This window comes from Saccostrea echinata, unplaced genomic scaffold, assembly GCF_033153115.1.
Source record: "Saccostrea echinata isolate AGI-Se365-2 ecotype Australia unplaced genomic scaffold, CSIRO_AGI_Sech_v1 ptg000033l, whole genome shotgun sequence".
Lineage (NCBI taxonomy): Eukaryota > Metazoa > Mollusca > Bivalvia > Ostreida > Ostreidae > Saccostrea > Saccostrea echinata.
Genome location: NW_026889782.1, coordinates 21829864 through 21848043, shown reverse-complemented (window position 1 = coordinate 21848043; position 18180 = coordinate 21829864). Strand labels below are relative to the sequence as shown.

Below are 18180 nucleotides of genomic sequence, written 5' to 3'. Positions count from 1 at the left end.
TAGCTACTTCCTACAAACGGTGAATGTAGAAGGCAAAACCACAGGTACTTGTGGACAGGACCCCCCCCCATTCAGCCCCGATATTTGTTGGGCATTTTTTTTAACAAATTATATTTATTACACTTATTCATCATGTGTACCAAAGGAAAAAAATCGTGAAAATTCCAAAATGATCGTTCCAAACAAAAATACCCCACTATACATGTACATTATAAAAGAAAGGTATGCCACTCCGATTTGTTTACGTTGTACCCCCACTGGTCTTTCTGGAAACATTCAATAACTAATGGAATTTCCAAAAAATTGATGGTTCTATCAATCAATCATCGTGTTTGTTCATTTTGTCCTTGTGCTAGCTTAATAGCATAAAACTGTGAGAAGAAAGAATTCCCCGAAATATATTTAATCTTTAATAGGTCACATCAGTTTTGTTTTTGACAAAAATGTCATGTTTCGTTTATATTTATATATCAAAACAGTGAGTCAATAAAAATAATGTATGCACATTTAATATTGATCGTTTTAAATCTGTTGTTTATCGTTCTTCAAATAAATCCTGGCCTATAAAATTGGGTCTAAATAAAACAAAACGAATGTATATTTCATATTTATTGCTCTAAATCTTGGACATCCTATAAAATAATGTCATCTCTATCTAAGACATCTCATATATTGGTTCTTCTCTCGGGAACAATCTATAAGAAATGATCACCTTTCTTTGATACTTTATATAAAAAGAATTAGCAGCAAGCTCTGTATTACAATAGATCAACGCTTTGGGAAACTCTATAAAAATAAGCCCTCCCTCATAGGACAGTCCATTTAAATAGATGGCCTTTTTGGTGTGCATTGTCAAATATTCAAAGGAAATATGTAAACGAACATTATTTAGTTAAACCAAATACACTTGAATTTTGATGGCAAACAAGATGCTCTGGTTTTGGAAAAAAAACTATGTATGTTTATTTTAAAGATAAGTGATTTAGCCTGTCCTCCATGATTTTTCCTTATCATGTTTACTATTATCATTTTCATTTTATTTTTTCACTTTCAACCTTTGCACAAATAACTCCTGTACCTCTGACCTGAATTTATGTTCTGTAAATAATCTACGTTGTCCTCATGTACCACATATTAAAATTGGTTTTAAGGTAATAAAAGACATTGAACTTGGACACTTCATCTAAACGAGTCATCCCTCTGGAACACTGTCACACCCAATTAAAAAGGGACACCTCATTTAAATGAGTCCTCTCTGGAATCATCGGTATTTCATAAGTACAAAAAGTGCTAATCAAACAAAGAATTTGAGAGACATTACATCAAAGACAATTGCTTTTTAAATTGAAAATCTGGTGTAGAGTTGTTGAGCATTGAATCAAGAACAAAGTTTACAAAATTTAGGATTTAAAGACCACAAGGAATTTGCTTATTCAATTATGCTAATTAAAAAATAATTCAATTAACGAAACAGAAGGACGAAAGAATTAAAAGACAATAAAATAACCGAAAAAATTAATAAAAATAAATTAAAGATTGTAATGTAGAGAGTATCAAAAAAGAAAAAAAAAAAACGAATCATCAATATACCAAATTTCTTTATTATTTTTAAATGGCAAAGGTTAATTCTTTGCGAATCTGATATTTATTGATTTTTTTCAATAAGGCACATATAAGTTGACTATTTTAGCCATAAAATGAGTGCTTGATGCATTTTGCAGCCGCCCATTCTTATTCATCTCTGATGTCTTTTCTTTTTGCAGCTTTTAGGTCGTGTTAAAACTTTAAAAATGACAAATGATCTGATTTTTTTTTTGGTGTTGTTAAAAGACATGCTATTATTAATACTAATAAATATTATTTACGTCATCTTCCGATGGATATTTGATGATGATATATCATGTTAGGAAGTGTATGTTTTATGCAAATTTATCTTTATATCTATAAAAACATCAGATTCGCAGTATTGGTATAGACTCCAAATTATGAGGAAAATACAGGGGTATTTATATTTCTTGGTGAGTAAATATATTTAAGAAATAAGATATCATTTTTAAACATCTATCGGGATATAAATACGGGTTTATCACGAGATCAAATTTCTTAAAGCCCAAAGGGCTTTATGGTAAATTTGATCTATTACCAACCCGTATTTATATCCTGAAAGATGTTTTAAAATGATACCTTTTTACTTATATTTACATATATCTGTCTGATTATAATCTTTAACGCGTGAAATGTTTTTATTTTTCAAATTCAACGGCACGAGTTTGATCTATTGATTGCGCGTCGACCCTTATGAGGTCACTGAGAAATTACGTCGACCATTTAAGACGCGAGGAACCCGTGTTTAAACGGATATAGATACGCGTTGCTTTCAATAGTGTTATATAAAAGAAAACATTTGCAAATGTATATATATATATATATATATATATATATATATATATATATATATATATATATATATATATATATATATATATACATATACATATATATATATATATATATATATATATATATATATATATATATATATATATATATAATTTCCTACTGAAAAAGAAAACAATATATTTTTGCGGCCCCCTGAATTGATTAATAATGTAGCAACTGTCTCAAATAATGTTAAAATAAAACTTGGGTATAAGAAAGTAACAGGGACAAATGTATAGCAACCTGAAATCAAATTAACAAAGCGTTTTGTCTTAAAGAGATTTGTTTAAGTATCTTAATAACCGAGATATTCTAAAAAAAAAAATAACATATATGACCGTGTTCTTTATAATCAAGTTTTACTGTATATAAACAGGTTGTGACTATTGTATCTGCTGGAAGAAATCAAGGACTTAGACGACAGTTAGGTTTGTTTTTATTTCTTATTTATTTATTTATTTATTTATTTTGCGTCTCGTCCCTTCGAGATGTTTTTTTTAGTCAGGTAGGTCAGATATTGTAAGATTAGGGTTAAAAGAGAACCTTTCATCCAAGAGAAATACACATTAACTCAGAAATGATAATTAACTACTTATAGATCATCATTGTTCCTGGGGACCATTTTCCTGGACTTAACAAATCATAATTTTGTTTAATCGTTTAATTGAATTATATCATGTATATATAAATTGTTATATATGGAATTACATTCTTGCGAACGAGTAAAAATTTGATTGCCCACAAACATTAACAAACTACAAATCCAAAAAGATTCCACATAATGTTTCGTGGTTCAGTTACCACAATGTCACAATTATCAATTCAATTTTCTTCAAATCTTGTCCCGTTTACATTTGTAATATAAATTTCTTCACTCTAATTAAGATTCATTGATGTACATTAAGTGGTTTAAATTTTATAAAACCAGTCCGCAAACTTTCTGATACACTGATTTTCAGTCTAACTTTCATAACATCTCTAACTGGATGCAATGAAAAATCATATAAGGCTTAATATTCTAACATGGTAAAAAAAGTGGAAAATTATACATTTCTTTCATTCTTGGTAACCATAGCTTTAAGATAACAATTTCTTTTAAATAAAAGGTATCGAAAAGCATAAAGAAGAAGGCAAAAAATGTTTTACTTGTAAAACATCAAAATGTTGTTTCTATGCTTCATAATATACCAATAATTTTCCAATTTCCTTATGCTCTTTTCTAAGGGGGCTTAAAGATATTTATTTGGCAGTTTCGATTGTCCATGTCTTTTAACGAGATGGCACTATTAATTAAAACTAATCCACACATTTTGTGTAGATATATTGTGTTTCCACGTCTATCATATTTTTTTTTTATTTTTTAGAATAAATTGCTGTAACCTTTTTGCTTGTAAATCAACTATTTTTATTGTTTTTTTTACCTTAGGTGATTGAGTTTGGTAATGAAGCTTCTATTATCAGTAAAACGATGAGTGTTATAATGCATAAAAATATATGCCAAATGAAGCCTTGCTACCCCCATTTTTGGGATATATTTCAAAGAATTCTTTACATCATAAACGGCACCTAGGTATTATAAGAATTCTTTTGCGTAAGTGGTCGATTTTTTATAAAAAATCTTTGTTAATGTTCAATAAAAATTCAAAGTAGCAAAAAAAAATCTTTTTTATTTTTATTTTGTCTGCTACAAAGGCAAACACGACGTATAGCAACCAAATTTTGATTGATTTATGTTTTAAGTGTTAAACATAAACAATAGGGAACGTTACAGCAGAATCGGATCCACAGGTACTAAGAATATTTAAGCCCTTACAGAGATTTGCTCATACATATCATTTTTGAAGTAGCTGAATCTTTTTTAAGTTATACCTTATCCTTCCACCTTTGTTTTCCATATAATAGGATATTGTCTTTATAATGGTTGCTTCTACAACGTCGGAGAACGCTTTCCTGCTTCCGATGGTTGCAATAGATGCTATTGCGCAGAGCCTTGGCAAGTTCATTGTACAATAATGCATTGTCGTAAGTATTACATGTATAAATACTTTTGTTGTTTTACGTATTACTTGTATAAGTACATTGGTTGCCGAAGGTATAACATGTATAAGTATATTGTTGCCTTTAGTGTATTATCTGTATAAGTGCATCGGTTGCCATAATTTTTCACGTATAAGGACAATGGTTTCGGTAGGTATTCATTTAAAGGTGTTTCATTATCGTAAGTATTACATAAATAAGTAAATCAATTGTCGTGAGTATTACATGTATAAGTAAATCAATTGTCGTGAGTATTACATAAATAAGTAAATCAATTGTCGTGAGTATTACATGTATAAGTATTTTCGTTGCCGTAAGTATTACATGTTTAAGGACAATCATGGTTACCGCAAGTACTACATCCCTAACAAAAATACTCTAGTCAACTAAAGTTTACTATAATCTACTGTAGTATCAAAGTTTTTACCATCGTAAATCAAAGGTTTCAGATTGTAATGTTTGATGTTTTTCAATTCAAACATGCACGTTTTCTTTTTTTATATTTATTGCAATTGAACTATTACTTGTATAGTCACATATTAGTTCCAAATGTCACATTATTATTATTGAATTTAAGAGATTTTAAGTTATGAAATCTCTACAAAAAATAGTTCGAGTAAAGTTTCACAGTAAATCAAAGTATCAAATGTAGAAAACCATAGTTAACTTAAGTTAATTTTTGTCAGGGATTCAAAGGTACATTAGATGCAGTGGGTATTATATGTATAAGTATAATGGTTGCCATAGATATTACATGTATAAGTACAATGGTTGCCATAGATATTACATGTATAAGTACAATGGTTGCCGTAAGTATAATATGCACAATGAATGGCTGACTCAAGTAAATGTAAGTTTAATTCAAAGACTGCTAGTCCTCAGTATAAAATCCTCACCAATTGATTGTCACGTGTTTATATAGCACACTTAGTTGTAGTTGGCACTTTTATATAATTAAGAAATGAATTTTATTTTTGAAGATTCATGAGGACATGAACTACGACGCTTCACGCCGGCATATTTCATGAAGCGCGTTAGCCGGCGTGAAGCGTGGTAGTTCATGTACCTCATGAATTTTCAAAAATTAAATTCATTTCTTATATTTACATTATTTTTCTGATGAGTTGCCACAATTCAACTGTCATTTTTAAAGCAAAACAGTTTGCACTATAGTTTTGACGTCAAGTATGGTATTATGACGTAACAATAGAGATATTCATGCTCATTCATGGTAGTTCATGAGAAAATGAACAGTCTTTTAATTTGCAAAGAATCTTAAGGAAAAATATTTGGAAATGTAAATATTTTTTATTAAACTTTTACTAGTTCTATTCCAACATCATCCATTTTTAACAGTAAATCGTATTAAAACTTAATCATTTTTGGTTTGTTATTTAGCTGATCTTTGCGAGCTTCCAATAGAACCAGGTAACGGCATTTTCCCTTCTGAAAGATGGGGATATAACAGCGTCACCGGTCAATGTGTCAGCTTTTCCTATAGAGGCTGCGACGGAAACAACAATAGATTCGTAACTGTAGGCCAATGTCTCCAGCGTTGTGGAGGAAGGACAGGTTAGTTAGACACAAAAATATATATTTAAATTCGTTCATAAGGAACATGCCAGTAAGGAAATTGCAGAATACTTCTAACTAACAACGGCTGTGACAAGCGTGGTGTAAGGAAGGTATTTGATACAGAAATATGCATTTAATTTTGGTTATAAAGATGTCGCTTGTGGGGAAATCTTGGGATAAAGAGCTTTTCTTGAATCCAGTAGAAAACATTGCACTACTTTTCATACTTAAAAAAAGAAGGTTTGTGACATTGAAGCAAAATTTGAAGTCAACTTGACTTTTTCGGAATATAGTTTTACGAAATACAGGTGCCAATATCTCCATTGCTGTGAGAGAAAATTGCAAATTAGACAATAAACTATGTATAGTTCTCTCCAGGTGAAAAGAAATTAAAGTTGACAATTGACTCTTCACGTCTGTTGTGTGGAAGAGATATAATAATTTTTTTGCTTCGCTAATGACTGGTAACAATCTTTTTTTTTTAAATTAAATTGTTTCATTCATCAGTTAATACTATTTTGTTGGGTTTTTTTTTTCAGCATGGACAGAATTAAGAATTGGCTGATTTGAAGAATCTTATTCAAATTGTTTTTTTTTTTTTTTTTTTTTTTTTTTTTTTGTCGAAGAACAATAAAAGAAGATTTTACATTTTATGATGTTTTGACAAGGACGAAGTCTACATATCTAAGGGCATTTATCATATCTTCTACATGTTATATGACTTCACAAGTGTATTTCTTTGACAAGTAGAGCAAAACAATTACATGTTTCTGCATAATTAATAAAAATATGAAATAGCTATTTATATTTCTTTTTGATTTTTAAGGGCTGTTCAATAAAGTATGTTGTAAATAGTAGGATTCCCAAAATCCGTTCAGTGTAAATTACAAGTTGTATATAATTGTATATTGCATATGTATACTGTATACAAGGAAATTTTCGTCCCTTTCGCCCTAGACACAAGTGGGCAAATTAAAGATGGGGAAAAGTATTATTTCTCAAACAAAACTGAATAAGCGAAATTAAAACCAGGCAAAATTGTTTGCGAGTGTGAAAGAGCGAAAATATCCCTGTATACAGTATATTGTCAAACACAATACATACATATGTGTATCGTCCGACTGATGTATTGATTAGAAAAAAAAAGAGAATATTCTGAAAACGATCAACTTTTAAGCCGAGGCCAGCTACTGACAAATAATTTGATGTTACAGGACTCTGCAATTTCATTAACTTAAAAGGAAGCAATTTGCAAATACAATGGCCGTTAAAATGACCTCTGTTCTTTGATCGTAATTTAACTGACATGCTTAATATCGACTGAGTTACCATTGCTTTTTTATTAATTTTGTTTACGGATTACTCCGTATATTTGATCAACAGAAGGAGATTTTGAAGTGTTACAATCGACGGGGGTCTCCCCCTCCTCGGCCCCTGATTCCATCTCTGATGTTTCCACTTTTCTTCTTTGTTTACAGGAATGATGAGATTGATTAAATTTTTTTTCATTTAATACGTTCTATTTCCATTAGTGAACTCTTCAAAATTAGAGGCGCGTTTGGTCGTCTGACTGGGACTGCATGACGTTCCGGATAATATAAATCATGTCAATCTCAATCCAGTTTTAAATGATAAATGTATTTGTCATTCCAATTAAAGAATAGAAGAACTAAAAGACATAGTAAGAGAGCGAGAACCCTAAATTTATCATCCATTAATAAAAAATACGACATTTCCGAGGCATGTGTATTGTATTTAGATGTACCATACTATAAATAGATACATACGATCAACAATAGATATAAATTGATATCGTGGTCATTCCTACCCTTGATGTATATAAAGTACACAACAATAAAATATTTCATTTGCATTTTCTTAGGATTTGTTCATCGACATTCAACATATTGTTTACATGTTTATGTTACGTTTGTCCTAGAAATTTTCCGACTTTTTCACAAAAGAGTGCACTAAGAAGTATAACTCTTCCATAGTGGAAATAGATCGTATTATCCACCTCTCCATGTGGAAGTATTTTAAAGTAAGAAAAGATATTTCTAATTTTCAATTTACACCCTTTTGTAATGTAAATTTAATATAGATATTGAAGAAAAATCCATGTATTCAGCAGTAGGGCCCCTTACAAAGAATTACAAATGTTCCAAATACCTAAGATAAAAACATTTATTCAAAATCAGAAACAAATAGAATGACTACATTGCTTCATCAGAGACATCTGTTTTCAAACTTCTTTATTGAATCGACTGTTTCCCCCCTTTTTTCATCCTCATCTATTGAGAAACAAAAACAAGAATTACAGAAATATAAAGAAGGAATATATACGAGGGGTTATCAAAAAGTTCGTGGACTAGCACCATAAAATTAAAACCGCTATATGTACATCAATGAATTTTTAAACATTTAATAAGCATAATCTTTTCTATCTGTAAAATAAACTATGAATCATAAGTTTTATTTTTAGTGAATTGCAAATGTGTTTGTAAGCAATGGTATGTCCAGGCGGCGCAACCTCGAACATGACGTATTTTCTATCTGAGAAAACTCTTCTAATATGAGCATTTGTCATCCGAAAATCCCATTAATTCACTGATGTAATACGACACAGTTTCTCCGCAAAAGTTGCAATTTTTTCCTCATTCTGTATATTCTATGAAATTTTATTTAATTTTTATATTAAATGTCCATACAATAAAGGGGTTATAAATGAGGTCGAAAGGTGGTAGGGTGTCATATTACAACATTCTATAAAGTTTCAGCCCCTGGAAAAACCTGGCAAAGACTTAGAAAATGTTTAAACAGGCTACAGAGAAATAAAATACATCCAGAGTACTTGTTTTTAAGTACCAAAACATTCAGCAAGGGAAGAGATATACACGGTTAATGTCGATTTGTAGTCAAGGTGTCCAAAGTCAGTCACGTCCAAAAGTGACGTTGATTATTGGTTGACATTGAACTCCGACAAGAAAATTATGCCAGCAAAATCAAGCGAGGATCTTTTCCTATGTATACATTTAATATTTACAATATTAATGCAATGAAATCAGGTGTTCATGACATTGTAGAGTCATATAAACAAGACGGGTTTAGGTCTTTACTTTACTCCAGAGAATCTCATCAAGATAAATGTATTGAGGCAGTAGGAGAGGGCATTAAGGAATAATGACGTTGACGGACATCATGAAACTAAACAGCGACTGCGCCGGGTGATCATATAATGCCCTTTTTATTTAATGATAATTTGGCAAATAATCAACATATCAAGCTGAAATTTTCAACACTTCTTAAACTTTTGTTGTTTTATGTTCCCTATAAATGTTGTAATCAGCGACTACATAGTATTAATTTTATCGCATCAGACCACGAACTTTTTGATAACCCCTCGTATGTACCGTGGATGAAAACAAAATATCCCTATCATATTATAACAAATTCTCTGTGTAAAACATTCACAAACAAAGAGTAATGATGTATATATTAGATATTAAGAGAGATTATATAAATTTTACCAAAAGAATACGTATATTTTACGCAGAAATTACATAGAGATTACGTAGATGTGACGTACCTAGTGACGTTTGATCATCATCAACGTCCCTCTCACAGATGCCCCAGTCATAACTGTAGGAAACCAAGGCGCTATCCATTCGTGTGAGGACCAGGGACCATTGAGAAAGGCGAGGTGACAATAGTTAAACCACCACCCTCCTCCATGGACAACAGCACAGTGTCCTTCAACCCATCCATCGTTATCTCTGTCCAAGGTGGAGAAGTACATCCCAGATAAATCAGAGGAAGAACTCTAAGTGTTTAACATATTGTCACCTAAACAGTTAAAAGGCTTGTTTCACTTATTTTGATGGATTTATTGTATGTTGTTTTACGTCCCATTCGAGAATTTTTCACTCATATAGAGACGTTACCATAAACCGGTGAAGGGCTTCAAATTTGGACCTTTACTCGGCACTCAGGGCCATTGAGCAGCGAGGGATCTTTATCGTACCAACGCCCGCCGTGACACGGGACCTCGGTTTTTAAGGTCTCATCCGAAGGACCCACAACTTTGACTTCAAAGTGCCGAGCGCTTGGCGAAGGAACAGTTGCTACCTATTTTTTATCGACTTAGGTCAGTCGCAGCCGAAATGCGAACTCACGAATCACGGAGCGAGCGTTCTACCGACTGAGCTACCGTGACGGTCTCGCTTATTTTGTTGTCCTTTGCAAATTTATTTCATTCATATGAAACGTTGTCAGATGTCGGTGAGAGTTTCAAATTTTTTTGACCTTAATTAGACACTGATGCTGTCGATAAAAAAGAGGTACATGTAGAAACTGGTCCTTCGCCAAGAGCTCGGTACTTTGGAATGAATGTTGCGGGTCATTCGAATTGGACTATAACATCCAAGGCCCAAAGTCACCTGAAGGCATTAAGCCCCCTAGAGATCCCTCACTGCTCAGTTGCTCTGAATGTCGAGTAAAGGTCAAAGTTTGAAGCCCTTCAGCGACAACTGGTGAATATCTCATATGAATAATTAAATCTTGCTAGAAATGCAAAACTGCAAAAATTAATCAATCTTTAATTCATATGTATTTTGGCTAAGCCTTGGAGTGCCCCAAAACATATTAAAGGCAAATCTGACATAGTGACTTCCTGTCATTTGCGACCATTTAATTTCCGCCCGTGCATTTTTCATCATGTTTCATCACCTGAATTCAGTGATTCCCTGTGTAACGCAATATGAAACTCATTTGTCGTCCCAAAACAGTTTAAGTCCCTGAATTCAGTGACTGCTATGCCTGCTTTTTAAAACAAAAGTCATAAAACGCTTACTTTTCTCCCCTTGCCCCCCCCCCCCCCCTGCACTTTGCAATAACATACTCATAAATGGAATATTTCACAGTTTGTGCCTTGCTTCAAAAAGAAACACATTAAATATGAAACGTTTAAAAAGTAACAATGCATTAACTTTGAAATGTTTTTGACGAGAATTGTTTAAGTTTAAACATAAAAACGGTTTGCGTTTTCTTTGTGATTCGTAGTGTTTATTTTCCTCAATAATCTTGTCATAAATAGATTTATCCTTAACACTTTCTTAGGGTTATGAAAAATTATCAAACGTATTGTTTTTGATTTTTTTTTTTAATAAAAAATATTCTAAAATTTACACAATTAGGGATTAAAGCATTTTGTACAAACGAACTTTCGTATTTTTTTTTTTAATAAAGAATCTCTCTTTTTATCCCCCCCCCTCTCTCTCTCTTGTCACGTACCTTAAGTACCTGTGGCATTTCCAGCCAGAAATAGTCTATATTTTTCTTTTTCACTGAAAACCGAGAATCGATCGTACAACTCATACAGTCTCCTACCATCCTCGTGTGTGATGGAAACATAAAGGTACGAGTTGCTTCCCTTTGTTAACTGTTGGATAACGTCATTTCCTGTGTTAAGATATAATTAATATCTATAGGTTATCATTTTTTGCAGTATAGTTACCAATTTGCTTGTTTTTCTTTTTAAAAAAATAAAGTAGGAATCATTTTTTTAATTGAAAGCTGTTTCTCATCTGATATATATTTAAAATATTTCATGCAAAATCATTTCAGTCAATTGTTGTCGTTTTTACAATACTGGATCGAATCAAAAGTATAATATCTATTTTTACCAATCCAAAAATCACGATCCAAGGAACCAAAGCCTTTTGTATATTCTGTCCAGTTCCTGTTAAAGCTCACTGATCCAAAGACTCTTTTTTGGATAGTCTTTGAAAGACAAACATTTATTTGAATTATGTATGGTGAGTATGCGTGAAATATTTAACGAACAAGTTATCAATTTGAAAGTAAAGTATAAATTACCTTATGATTATGTTTTCGTTATCAACTAAAAGCTTTGACAAAATTATGCTTTGTTTATTGTGAAAAATTGATAACTGAATCTAAATAAAATACAAATAACTGAACGAGCGCTGTATATTACAGTGTGTAAGAAAATCGACTCGGAATGCTATCGCTTTCTGTCTTTACTGACCCTTTGGACAACAAAAGAGCAGATTACAATTAAGAAGATAATTTTGAAGATTTAAAAATAAATCTAGATACCGTCCATCCTCCGTTCATTGTGTCCATGTCACAGTACACCTTGACTGGACGTGAGGCAGTACAATAGGGATAAATTTCGTATACACCGGAATTAGTCTGACCATTATAATAGAGGTCCTTACAATCATGAGGAAAGACAACTGAAACAGAAAAAAAAAGAATACTGAATTTAATTTTTAAAAAAAATGCTGGTTACTAAGAACGAGTCCTATGCTTGCATACGTTTACAATGAAAAAGGTGAATATAGGGAACGGTGATTGATATACATGTAGTAAAAATCTACAAAGAGTACAAATCTGTGAACAGGTCATAACACAAGGACTCCCAAAAATTTCAGAGGTGGAATCAGAGGCCTATGAGGAGTGAGCATTCCCTTTCGACCGGTCTCACCTGCTGTGAGTACTCTGCATTCATCAGGTAGATAAAATATTCCGTAGTCAAATTTAGTAAGAAACGAAGGAATAAGGAATTTAAATGAAGATGCAATTTAATATCTGGATAACTGATTTGCTCTTTATAAGATATTCGAAGTTGAAAATATAAATACACATAAATCGTCAGATCATATGTTCACTTTTATTTTAACACATATTGTTAGGCGTTAATTTTCAAAATAAATTGTCTTTGGATTACTCCGTTAACCAAAATAAAACGAAGAGCTCACGACAGGTCTGACCGGATCTACGAGAGGTCCGACCAAATCTATGACAGGTCTGACCAAATTTACGACAAGTCTGACCAAATCTACGACAGGTCTGACCAGATCTACGACAGGTCTGACCAAATTTACGACAAGTCTGACCAAATCTACTACAGGTCTGACCAGATCTACGACAGGGGTGACCAAATCTATGACAGGTCTGACCAAATTTACGACAAGTCTGACCAAATCTACGACAGGTCTGACCAGATCTACGACAGGGGTGACCAAATCTACGACAGGTCTGACCAGATCTACAGTAAGTCTGACCAAATCTACGACAAGTCTGACCAAATCTACGACAGGTCTGACCAAATCTACGATAAGTCTGACCAAATCTAAGACAGGTCTGACCAAATCTACAGGGGATGCATGAGATCTTGATCCCGACGTTGATGTTTTTAAAGGACCGAGTTTGCTCTGCTCTCAATTTGTAGTTGTTTATTGGACTTTAATGCATGACAGTTATTCGTTTTTTAATACATCTCATTTTTGATTCAGAAGACTGATTATGAATTTTCTCCCATTTCCCTAGGATATTTTGAGATATATAAACTAATTACTAGCAAATGAAAAGCAAGGGAAATCTTCTTTGAAACAGTTTTTCTTCATTTTTTTTTTCAAAAATTATTTATATTTCATCGCAATACAAATTCTACTCTGATTTGAACATTTTCTTATGAAGGAAAAAATGTGGATGGGTAATAGGTTTAAAAAAAAAAACGTTGGGGTTAGAAAATATCACACATAAATGTATCATTGACACTAAAATAATGAAAAAAAAATATACCTGGGACAATATGTGAATTTTAAAGATACTCGGGGAAACTAATCATACAGAATAAATACCGATATTTATAAATCTCAATCAACCGCTACGATTGCAGTCATGACAGATGTATAACATAATTATGTTAAGTGACTTGTCACAAAGATTAGCAAAAAATGAGAAAATAAAAGAAATCTCACGATCATGAGAGTAATATCTCCATCCGTGCTCTTCAGACGTCTCAGACCTGAAGATCTTCTCATGGACTCGACACGCCTTCAATATCGGATTATATCCGAAGAAGCAACAGTCCTTTTGACACATTACAGAACACTGACACAAAGACTGAGCCGTGTACTCACCTACAAGTTCGTTATTTGACTTTACATTATGAAATCTCAAATCTGCGTGTTAATGAAACGAAATACCGGTACTTTGAGACGCCGTAGAGAAAATATCAATCAAATAAATAACCCAAAGACTGTTCATATTGCTTTACGTGTGTAAAACAATCTAATGCATGTTTAAATCAATTCTAAAATAATTTCAGCTGAAAAGAATAAATATGAGAGAATATTATAATCGTGAAAATTGATTGGCTAGTTGGTATGTATTTTATACAATTGCTAAAAATTATTGGCCGGTTGTTACGTATTGTATATTCTGGTGTTGTAATATCGATTTCTCTGAGTTAATTAAAATAATCAGCATGATAGTAAAGATGAAATCTGAAATAGAGGAAAACTATGGTTTTGATGAGTAGTAGCATTATGAACGGATTTATTTAACGATGACATAATAACGGCAAAACCGCTTCCATATTGTCTTCAGAATTATACACGTATATACTTCGAAACAGATCAAAATTACGTCGTTATTATAACGTTACATCATTGATATGATGTATAGAATCGATACTTTGTGTAGTTTCAAGAATATCATAAGCATTTCAATTGAGTCTTTGAAGTGTCTTAATAAGGAATTCTTTCCATAAAGTAACACTCCTAAGGTGATTAACATTTTAAAAAGAAAATTTACTTGATATTGTATAAAATAAAAAATGAAAAAATAAGCATTTTTAAGGGTAATAGTTTTATATCTTTAACACCAAAAGATTGGAAATTTAACTATAAGACATGAATTTCATAGCTATCCAATTAACCTGGGTTTGACCAGTTAACGGGTGTTTATAAGTGTAAGGAAAAGTAATCTCCTACCCAGGTTATACCGTTTGCATGAATTGGCAACTTCTAAATTTACTCACTTTTCATTTTCGTTCATTCAAATGTCAACTTGATATATACAAAGAACTCGAAAACACACACACACATACATTAACTAAACCAATACAAAATCTGCCACACCTGTTTCTTATTATGTTTTACTGACTATAGAAAATGATATAATTGTAATTGTATTACAAGCTTTTCCATCGACAACTCTTCTTACTTGTGAAGCATTTTCCGACATCACCTGTATAGAGTGTTTATGTCTCCTAACTTTTTCGATACGAAAGAACGCTCTGAATACGATCAATTTCTAAATTAAAGCAAGCTACTGACAAATAAGTTTATGTTACAAGGATTTCAAGAACTCTTTTTTGTGAATAGAACCTATCGCTGCAGCTGGGTCGTATTTTATCTGATATAATTCATATCATTTGTGAGGTCATTGTTTTATACTTAATAATTCTACGGATTTCTCGTTTACTTGATCAATGCATAGTGCTCACGGCGGGTGTAATCAGATGATCTGATTCCACATCTGCTGTTTCCAAGAGTCCTGTTTTTGCCCTGTTCACGATTCGTTTTGTTTTATGGATTTATGAGATGATCATTGTTTATTATTTTCACTCTTTACATTAAAAATAGATTTCAAAGTATAGCCAGTCAAAATTTAACATCACAATTTGAACAAATTTTCTTTATCTTGAATCATGCCGTCTTACTGGCAGTGTGATGAAAGAGAATAACTGTATTTGATGTTATGTTCTATATATTATTCAAAGGATGTAAATTTTTCTCTCGAGAATTATTAATGCCATTATAAATATTTAATTTGAAAAAAAAAAAGCCATTTAACAATATCCTGTGGGCAATGAGTATTAATAGTTAATAAATAGTTCCTAAACAAAGAAAATATTTTATAAAAGGGGGGACTTAATAGATATAGATATGAAAGTATAAATTATGGGGACAAATGCAGGGATAAGGATAACTAAAAAGGAAAAATTTGTGAAATATTTGTGTTTTAGAAATTATAAAGACTGTACAAACGGTTTTGAAGGATTCCTTCTGAAAATATATTTGAGCATGCTATAAACTACGAAATTAAAGATAACCAAATAAATGGAACATTTTCCTTCAAAATTTTTTTATACAAAGGGAAGACACCTTCCTATGTGAAATCAAGAATTGAAGTAAAAATAGTGAAAGGTATGACGAAGATGGATGAACGAGGCGTGCAAAACCCTATGGTTCAACAAATAAGAAAATAAAAAATTAAATCTCAAGTATATATTTTTATTATATTTATGTATGCTTTATGTAATCTGCATCAGACTCACAATTATTTCAACTTTTCGTTCATGAAAAAGCATGTACACACCAAAGAGGGTAAAAGTGATCATTTCTTATGACTAAAGCACTCCTGACTAAAGCACAATTTTAACCAATTTAAGTGAGTCTTCGCTCCGTGTCTATGAAAGCTTATCTTCAAAATATGCATAAAAATTATATTATACATTTTTCCTTAATAAAAACATGGAGCAAGGACCAATTTTACATTAAAAATACATTTTCATGACGGAGCATTCGTATCAATTTGAGAAATATTTGAAGTCAAGTTATACAAAGGTCATATATCACAAACAAGATTTGAGCCGCTAGCTGATCTGAGCTTTGTGGTGTTGAAGCTAGTGAGTCGTTATCTAAGAAAGAAGGCTGATAGACAAAATTTTTATCGCCTGAGTTTATATTCAAAGAAATTCTTAATTTTTTTAACCATAAAGTAATTATTGCCGATCGAGAGAATTTTCCACACTTGAGTTGCGTATGCATAATTCTATACCTATTTAATAATAGGAACTTTGCTCATAAGGATAACTTTTTTTTTTTTTAATCAGCAACCCTTTTATTTAATCAAAAGGTCATTTCTTCTTTCTAAAAGTATGAGGCGCATATATTTTGAAACAAATAAATTTATTTTAGAGCACCAACGCTTTGTAAAAAAAACAATGCAGACATAAGATTAAATAACATGATGAAATTGTAGTTTACATTTCTCTGTTTAGAAACTGTATGATAGACGTTCCATTTAGTGTCCATGTGTTAAAATTAAAGCCTTAAGATTTTCATTTTAGATAGTTGTCTCCTACAAACTTTTATTTTTTCTACAGTTGTACAGATATATTCATGGAATGGATATATACCGATGGAGCAATTTTAACGTTGTTTTGACCTTTACAAGCTAGAGGTCAGCTGAAATAAAATGTTTAGATAACTTACTATAATTATGCTCAAAACTCAAATTGAGCAATATAAATTAAGAGCAGAGCAAAAATGGCCCCTTCAACCATCAGAGGTTTGGTCAGGTGTATTGGAAGAGTAAGCATTCCTCGTCTCCTGGTCACACCCAACGTGAATCACTTGTCATGCCCGGATAAACGGAGAAATCCGTATATAATTCGACATGAAAATAATGGGAAAAAAACATTCGTCGTCCTGTCGAGTCAAGGAAAGAAGAAAGTATTAGCCAACTTAGAAATGCCATGTACAGTAATAATACAATCATGTTTTTACAATGTGAGAAAATTTATTTGAAAAAGTCTGATGACGCTTTACTTAAAACAGAGTATATGGAAAGAGGGGGTGTGCGTGCGTGTGTGTCATAATTTTTTTGGGTTAGCTTGATTGTTGGTCCGATAAATAAACAAGCAAATTCGAAGAATTGTGGTCCCCCGCTTTCGATGTCTTAGTGGAATGGATGCCATTATTTTTGGCATATTGTAACTGTCTTTTTTGTATGTCCTGCCTTGTCTGTTCATCATATAAAAAGACATAAATTTTTGAATTAATAACACTTATGGCAAAGATTATAGCTTTTTAAAACTACATCAAACTTCAAGGTCATGAGGTCGATGATGTCAAATATTATAATACAATCCGAAAGGTCTTGTCTCAAGTAATGCACATGTGAAAAAAAATATCAAAAACCAGAGTTAACAATCGAAAAGTTCTTGAAAGAGGTAATGCATATATCAAATGAAAATGCCATATCTTCTCTCAATCAAAAGTTATGAGCAACTTTAAAATTTTTGAAAATTGGGTCAAACTTGAAGGTCAAGGTCAAGGGGTTAAAATCATAATACATTTGGAAGTGCTGTCACAGGTAATGCACGTATCATATATAAATGCCCCATCTTCGTTCCTTCATAAGTTAGCAACATTGATAAAATGTTTGAAAATTGGGTCAAACTTGAAGGTCAAGGTCACAGGGTCAAATATCATAGCACATTCGGAAAAATTTTGATACAGGTAATGC

General features: G+C 31.9%; 1 long non-coding RNA gene across 1 annotated transcript; it reads left to right on the top strand.

Moving 5' to 3' along the window:
- The first annotated feature begins 4374 nt into the window (after nucleotides 1–4374).
- LOC133198756 (uncharacterized) lies at nucleotides 4375–6613 on the top strand. Its single transcript, XR_009722576.1, has 3 exons — nucleotides 4375–4461; nucleotides 5875–6048; nucleotides 6591–6613. It is a non-coding gene; the product is annotated as an uncharacterized LOC133198756 (long non-coding RNA).
- Nucleotides 6614–18180: the final 11567 nt, after the last annotated feature.